The sequence below is a fragment of the Pezoporus occidentalis genome, unplaced genomic scaffold (assembly GCF_034315485.1).
Source record: "Pezoporus occidentalis ecotype Australia unplaced genomic scaffold, CSIRO_AGI_Poc_V1 ctg353, whole genome shotgun sequence".
NCBI classification, from domain to species: domain Eukaryota; kingdom Metazoa; phylum Chordata; class Aves; order Psittaciformes; family Psittacidae; genus Pezoporus; species Pezoporus occidentalis.
The window spans coordinates 218,356-226,950 of record NW_026915516.1 but is presented as its reverse complement, the minus strand read 5'-3'; positions in this window follow the sequence as shown (position 1 = coordinate 226,950).

Sequence of the window (8,595 nt, the reverse complement as noted above, 5' to 3'; positions counted from 1 at the left end):
TTTCTTCCCCCCCCGCTTCTGGAGGGATGGGGAGCAGAATCGAAAGAATCTAACTCCCACGGGCTGAGATAAGAACAGTTCAGTAACTAAGGTATAACACAGACCACTACTACTGCCACCAATAATAATAATGATAAGGGAAAGAACAAGGGAAGAGAATACAACTGCTTTCCACCCTCTAACAGATACCCAGCCCAACCCAAGCAGTGATCTCACCCTTCCAGGTATCTGCCCCCAGTTTTACATCCTGGCCATGACGTGCTGCGGTATGGAATACCTCTTTGGTCAGTTTGGATCAGGTGTCCTTTCTGCTTCCTCCCAGCTTCCCCTCCTCCTTGGCAGAGCATGAGACTCAGAAAGCCCTTGGTCAGACTAAACATTACTGAGCAGCAACTAAAAACATCGGTGTTATCAGCGCTGTTCCCAGGCTGAAAGTCAAAAACACAGCATTGCACCAGCTACTAAGGAGAAAAAATGACTGCTGCTGCTGAACCCAGGACAGTAGAAAATTCTGTATCTAACCTCCTGTTTTTGGCTGTCCACCTCTGATTAGTTTCTATAAATAATGTACATACAGTAACAAACGTCTCTTATTTTTCAGTGTTTCTTAGTGGTTGTAATATTCTGTGGTGCAATCAGATTTGTCATGATCACAAACTACTATATGGCTTCTTAGTATGCCCAGCAACATTTTCTCAGTATTTTCCATTCTCTTTCTACTTTTTTTCCAAAATTCTCCTTCTGACTTCATGAATCTATTACATTGGTTTTTATTCTGTTTACCTCTGTGTTAGGCTATAAGCTTCTATGGCCATAGGTGTGGTAAAGTGATAAAAAGGTTCATAGCATAACAATTCACTATATAGTTTTGCATACAGTCATCAGTATTCTAACTAAACAAAATTATTGATTTTGGTCTCTCTCGTGAGACAGGTCTGACCCAGACAAGCAGACAATATTTCCCATAATTAGTACACACAGTCTGAATGTCCTCATAGCAGCCTTCCAGTATCTGAAGGGGGCCTATAGGGATGCTGGGGAGGGACACTTCATTAGGGACTGTAGTGACAGGACAAGGGGTAACAGGTTAAAACTTAAACAGGGGAAGTTTAGATTAGATAGTAGGAAGAAATACTTTACTGTAAGGGTGGTGAGGCACTGGAATGGGTTGCCCAGGAAAGTTGTGAATGGTCTATCTCTGTCAGTGTTCAAGGCCAGGACGCCTGGACAAAGCCTTGAGTGGCATGGTTTAGTGCGAGATGTCCCTGGCCGTGGCAGGGGGGGGTTGGAACTTGATGATCTTAAGATCCTTTCCAACCCTAACTATGATTCTATGATTCTAAATATTGAAGTACAGATGACCATGCACCACAAACAGGTGGGAGAAAAATTCCAAAACATGACACCGTATCTCTACTTACAAAAACAGAAAGATTAATCTGGAAAGCTAAACCATAGGAAAAGCCCTGAGAAAGATGTGAAACTATTATCAACATTTCCTAAAATGCTAAATAAATTTTCAAATGCACATTACTCTTTTTAGGCTGACAACATGTTTTAGTTTGACATCAACAGCAAAACCAGACCGAATAAAATGTTATCTTTCAAACATAATGTTATCTTTTATGTATACATGATGTAAAATATGAAAATAATTATACCTGAAACAGATGCAAAACTATAGGATAATTCACTACAGTCTGTTCATTGGAATTCACATTAACTCTTTCAAGAAACACTGCAACATAGCTTCAGAGTTTAACATTTTGCACCATGTCCCTTGTCTACCTGCAAAATCCATTGCATCTAAACAGCTCTACCATTTGCAAAGTGGCATGGCTCAAAGGAGTATTTTAAGACAAGAGGGTGAAAAATCAACAGCTAATAATCCAGATACTTTAAAACAGGGTAGCAATTGAAGAATTGGCTGCTTAGTAGATCACATTGCCCTATTCCATTATTTTGGAGTCCCTGTAATCACAAACACAAAAGAGAAGAGGAAATTGTTAGCAGTTAGACTGTGAGCTTTGGCTTTGACTTCAATGGCAAGACAGGTCCCCCATGAACTGCAAACCTCGCATATAGGGAAGGAGTCTGTGCATGTGTCTTTCTGTGGGGGCTTCTTCCTAACTGGTGCAGTGTCCTGCTTTGGACACTAAATACTGTGTCACTCTTACTGCTTGTGTACACTTGGGTGCTGTGTAGCATTTGAGGGGCTCTGTTCTTAGAATCTTTGCTTGCAGCATAATCAAGTAAAAATGCACTGTATTATTAAAATATGGAAATATATATCTGTCTCTAATTATTTTCCAGCTTTTCTGACTCAGAATTCATATTCTACCTCTTTTTAACATGTTTTTATCCAGGTAGAAACAAGAATAAGTGGCTTTAGAAGAGGACCATATCCTAATATGGTATGTTCAAACTCCTACTGACAGCTCAGGGTCAGCATTCAGCAGTAGGTTATAGAGAAATGTTGATTAATATGCCTTTGCAAGACTGCTTTAGGTACCTCAGGACAATGACAAATGCCCAGGTTCTGTAACAAATGATTCTTCACAGCTTTACAGCAGCTCAAAACTGCATTTTCAAAAGCTAAATAAAATTTCTAAATAAGTAAAAGCCGCAGTTGTCTCTAGCATGTCAGACTTCTATACAGACTTCAGAGGATTTTCAATTCATTGGATTTATTCTGTTAAAGGGCATAGAAAGAATTAGCTCCACACTCTCACACACACATACAAAAAAAATAGTTTACACGTTACACTGTATTTAACACAGAAATGCAGATAGAATATGTAAAAAAAAAACCTTCCATAAACTATATCTGTGGAAACTAATGTCATTAAATAGGCTTAGAAAAACAATTCTATATAAAATACATAAAACTATTAAAATTAGGAATACATAAAATATATGAAATTCTGTTTATCAGTTCCATACAATGACAACTTTAAATAAACTTACATGAGATCTTTCCAAAATCGTTGCACATAAAATCTAAAGTTATTCCCTAATTCTTATGTTTTTGCTGACAAAGGTAAGCCCAATGAGACATGACCATTAAATCAAAATCAGACGTCTTGTATCTTTGCAAAAGTGTAACAGCACCATTCTGAAATGCAGTATTCTTAACATAAGGAAATGCCTTGTTTAAAGTAGTCACCTTGGAGTGAATCAGCATTCTTAAAAACAAATAGACCATCTCAAAAGACAGAGAAATCAGTCTTTAAAATATTATGTATCATATTATATTTATTTACCTGTGTGTTTAGCAAGTCATATCATAGATCTAAGTTCAAGTAGTATCCCGTGCACTTAAAGATTTCCACTTACATAAGGGTAATATATGAGCACACAATAATTAATCAGTACACCTAGTGATGTTGAGATTTGACCATCTACACTTGTTTTTATGTTTGTCCAGTACAAATGCATTTGGTATTTATCCCAGCTGAAAGGAACAGAATGAGCTTATTACAATTGAATCATGAGATTACCTACTGGTTTAAAAAAGGCACATGTGAAAAAACCATAAAATGGTGGGTTTTAAAAATTACATATTGGTATGCAATCTTAAATTGTGTATAGTTTGATGGCAGATGAAATAATTGTTTTAAAACTCAATGAAAAATGTTCAGGCCAAATCAAAATGTTTCATTTCATCTAAATGCTATGTCAGAATGCTCTTTAAACTTTTTGCTGTCATTGTTTTTCATTCTGGGTTGTACCCAAGTGTCTCAATCAAACCCACGAGCCAGAAAAGGTTTTGCTGTACATTCAACCATATTTCTAAATTGTTCTACTCTTTGATATTATGTTTCCTTTGAAGCAACAAAAAGAAATGCATTGGGACTAAACAGTGTATGTGATTAATTTCTTGCAATTACAAGAAATGAGCATTGTTTCTTTTTATCTTCTCTGTCATGAAAGCACTGGAAATAGACTTTTGTTCACTGAATGTCTCTTTTTTTTCTGTGATGGACTGGGGAACATAGATGTAATCTCTTTATAACAGAAAATTTTGTAACAGTACGTCCCATGTGTTTTTCCCATCTTGGCAGATGCTAACATTTGGTCTATTATATGTCTTTGCAAGTTTATTGCACTTATCCTAGTGATCAGTCCACCCATCTTAATATTATGAAATCTTTGGAGTTCCAAGGTCATAAAATATACATATTCAGCAAACTTTCATTCTGACTCCACACATTCTCTACAAAATGCTAGAAAGACAGACTGTAACATGCTTAGATTTGCTCATAGGTTAGAAAATTGTCCCTATTTCAGATCCTTCACAATCTTTCAAGTGTATAAGAAAATGCTGCAGGAAAAAGAAAATCTAAAACTAGTCAAGAGCCCCTTTCAGCATACTGCAAGTATTATTTGTACCTACAGACAAGGTTTTCTCCTTCTACCAAGTGCCATCAATATAAAAGTAGGTATGTTCAGAAGTGCCATGCAATGACACTCCAGATTTGAAGGGAGTATTTTAACAGTTATTCAAAGCAAGTGTTTCTTTCTTAACTTTTTTTCTAATAAACTGTCTTGCACAACACTCTTTTTCTTATAATTAAAGACATTAGTACTCAGAGCTGCAGGGAGACTTTTGTTGTGGTGTTTGCCAAGTCAGTCTGTACAGAGGCAAGCAAATCAGTTCCTTCACAAATTTCTTAAAAAGACTTTAAATGTAAGGATGCTGTACAACCACAATCTCTGCCATACAATTGGTCTCAGTAGCACAAATTAGGCTAGAATGAACCAGTTTGCTATCCTAACTAGTGATCCACACAGCCAGCTTTGTCTAGCAAATGAGTTTGTAAAAAGTAATTCACACAGTATGATTCGAGAGAGAGCTGCTGGCACTTAATTTACGTCTAGTTACATCTGTCCTAATTAGCTTTACTCAAGGTGTACTTTTCAAAACATTGTCAATCATTTGTCATCTGCCAATTCATATATATGTTTAAAAAGAGCAAAGTAGGTATGGTCTTTTATAGTAATTCTTTCATGCATTATATGCATGAAAAACAATTCTATTGACTTGTAGAAGTTGTGGAAAGAAAAACCTATTAAATCCAGCCAAGAAAATGCATTTCATCATTTTATTTTTTTATGAAATCCAAAGTGATTTCCATCTTGCACGCACTCCAACACATGCACTGCAATATGAATTTTATTGTTAAAAAAAGCAAAAACAACTTTTTAGAAATCTAGAATAGCATTCTGTGCTACCCAAGATATCTGAAACAGTTCATTTTCTCATTACCTTATCTTTCTGATGGACCATCCATACAGCATGGTGAATTTGGCTAGATAGTATACTGATAGCTTTCACTATGTACAGTAGATCTCAATAATCAAGGACAGTTAACACTTCTCCTTTGACAACATCCATATAAATGACTTCTCAAGTCAGCAATGATGCTGATATTTTGCAGTTTAGTTTCTGTGACAGATATTTTGCCTTAGAATTACAACATAATTAGTGTATTTCAGGACAGAGAAGAAAGGAAAATACACTTACAAAACCAAATTGGACTTGAATATTTTTGACTTATGAAAATAAATCCATCATCTAAACCAGACAAACAGGTGAAAAACACATAATTTAATTTTCCACAGTAGACCTGGTCTTAACCTAGATTATTTTGGGTGCATGGACCTTTCTGGGAATCTGCTACAAATTTCATGTGAGACCAGGGGTCTTAGACATGCCTCACTGCCCCATTATTTCATTGGAGATGAAGTTGAGTAACTCAATTAATCTGCCCAGTAAATGATTGGGTTTACTACTTCATGTTTCGTAAAATTCATAATCTAATCTGTTTTGTCTTTTTAATTAACTTCAAAAAAGGTAAAGACCCTAACCTATATCATCTGGGTCAGTAAAAAACAAAGGAACAAGAAGAAGCACTTCAGACTTCCAATCAAAATCAGTTTCCATTTTACAGGAACAAAAGTAGGAAAGTCACAGATTAACACTCTAGAGATATGGGATGATAGACTAGTCCCAGAATACATCCTTTTTGTCAGTATCTATAGTTGAAAAAAAAAGTAAAGATTTGAAAATAAATGTTTTAAGTGAGGTACGTAGCTTCAAGAGAGATGTTGGTCATTCTTAAGCTTCTGTCTTGTTTTCAGATTAAACTTCTTTGTATAAAATATCAACAGTTTTGACAATTTACTTTTTTTCCTCATTTGCTTTAAGTGAAGAAAAGAGGCATTAAACCAAACTTTGAGGGCTAGCTAATGTTATTTTTCTAACAAGGTGGTTCAAGAAAATACGCCCTATGTCGTATTTAAGTAAGGGCTTTAAACAAAAATTTAGGAACATTAGAAGAAAAAATGCAATTGGGAGCTGTCATTACAATAACATTTCATTGTTTTTAAATTACAACTATGATATAGATGCTGATTTTGTTTGGTGATTAGCAGACATCATTTCTTTAAGGTAATAATACTTGTAAAAAAAGTTAGCATTGATGACATCAACTTTGTTGTTTGAAATCAAAAACAAAGGAGCTACACTTATCTGTACTGTCATCCTTTCTATAAGGACATGATGTTTCTGTGAATATATATGATTTCCAGGTTGCTTAATGAATAACACCAGGTGAGCATTTGCTGAAAATTCTAGTTAGGTTTTCAATGGCCAAGGAACAACATAGAAACCTAGTAATCACATGACAGTTACAATCCTCTCCTAGAAGGCTTCTGCAAGAAAGTAAAGAATGAGCTGTATATGACAAATGTAAGCAACAGTAAAAAAAAAAAAAAAAAAAAAAAAAAATCAGCGCTGTAAATGACCCTGAAATAAGTGAGAATTCAGTAAAGCCTGTGATGAAATTGGTGGGGTTTCAAAAACATACAGCAAAGACAATTGTGCAGTCTATCTACTACTTTGGTTTGGGTAATTATCGCTGATGAGTTCAATGTCAACCTGCTCTTGACTTCAGCTTAGTCCGTAGAGAAGGCATTTTAGTAAAACTGATACCTTATCAGATACACTGTTCTTTGTGTTAGCATGCCCTCTGCAAGAGAACCTCCTTATTTCTCTTTTTAAAGAGCCTATTTACCATCTGACGTAAGTAAGCTACAAAAAATATTGAAGCGTTTTGGGGAGTTTAACAAGATTTTAAGCTATTTATAAGCTGTACTCCCATTTATAAAAAAGCTGTGGAAGCACCAGAAGAGCTGAAGGGCAAACAACAAACTGTTACTTTGTTTCCTAGATTTGGGCAGTTTGATGCTTATTTAACATTGTTTGGTGTTTCAGGACCTCAAACAAACATCTGCAAGTTACATTTATTAGATTTTACAGACCTTCTGGCTAAAGACACTATTTGCCTTGCAAAAAAAATTTATTGTTTTCATAAAACCAAGTGTAAAAATATGTTTCTTCCCGTGATTCTGCACTCAGTAGATACAGTAGCACTTCAGATTTACGTGCAAGCCTGTGGCAGGCACAAAGTCTTCGTGTCATGTGTACTGCAGCTTGTGACTATGAGTCCTGTTTCTCTGCTCAAAATAGTTAGCTGTGTTTCATAATGGAGGAAGGACTCTCAAACTTCTTATGGCATTCCTTTTTATATACCATCCTATGCACACTGCAACAAAGCCCAAAATCAGAGTTTTTTATGCAATCCCCAAAAGTCATTGACATTAACCACAGCAAATTAATACTTCTGGCCTGAAAAAAAAACAACATACTAGCTAATTGAATTAACAAAGACTAGTTTGGCATTTTTTGCTTATTGTAATGATTTATATAAAATTTAAATAGGATTTTTTTTTTTTTCTGCTTTTAACATGTGATGTACAAGGAACAAGGAAATTAAGGGAGCATCTCCAAAGAAGTTCCCAGTGATGCACAACAGGGATGAGAGCAAACATCATTGGAGTACCAGACAGGGTGTGAACGCACATTCCAATGCACAAAAATTCAACATTCAGTGATATGGTGATACAGGCTGAAGATCATTAGCAGATGGTATACCTAATTAACACAGCAGAACAAGAGAGAAGTGTTGAAAGGGGGCTTTTGAGCACTGTCAAGAAATTCCTAACAGTAATTATTCTCCATTGTTCCACAGAAGAGATCACTATCCAAATCTTAAAGTATTAAAATTCAGGCAGAATTATGCAGCCATGTATAGAAAAAAAAATACAGAATATAAAAAAAAAAAAAAATTATTTTCAAAATACCTAGGACATTAACAGGTCAGTACCCTAAATAACAAACAAAAAGAAAGAAATTTCATAACAGAGGGACACTGGTGAAGAATTCTTCATAAGCCTTTCCCTTTCTCCACTTGAAACAATTCCACACACAGAAACTTGGATAAGTATTTTTAAGAAGGTACATTTTATATTTCATATATAACGTAAATGTCAAGCTTGAAGTTCATCCAGAAACTCACAAATATCATTCGAAGTTTACAAAACTTTAGTATTGCGCACTTCAGAATGGGTTTCTGCTTAAAATTGGGATGGAGCAGCCACTATCTCAGAGGGTCTCAGTTATAACCCAAGTGCAGAAGATGAATTTTCAATTAATATGAGTATAAACTTGGACATGGGATTACAGCAGAC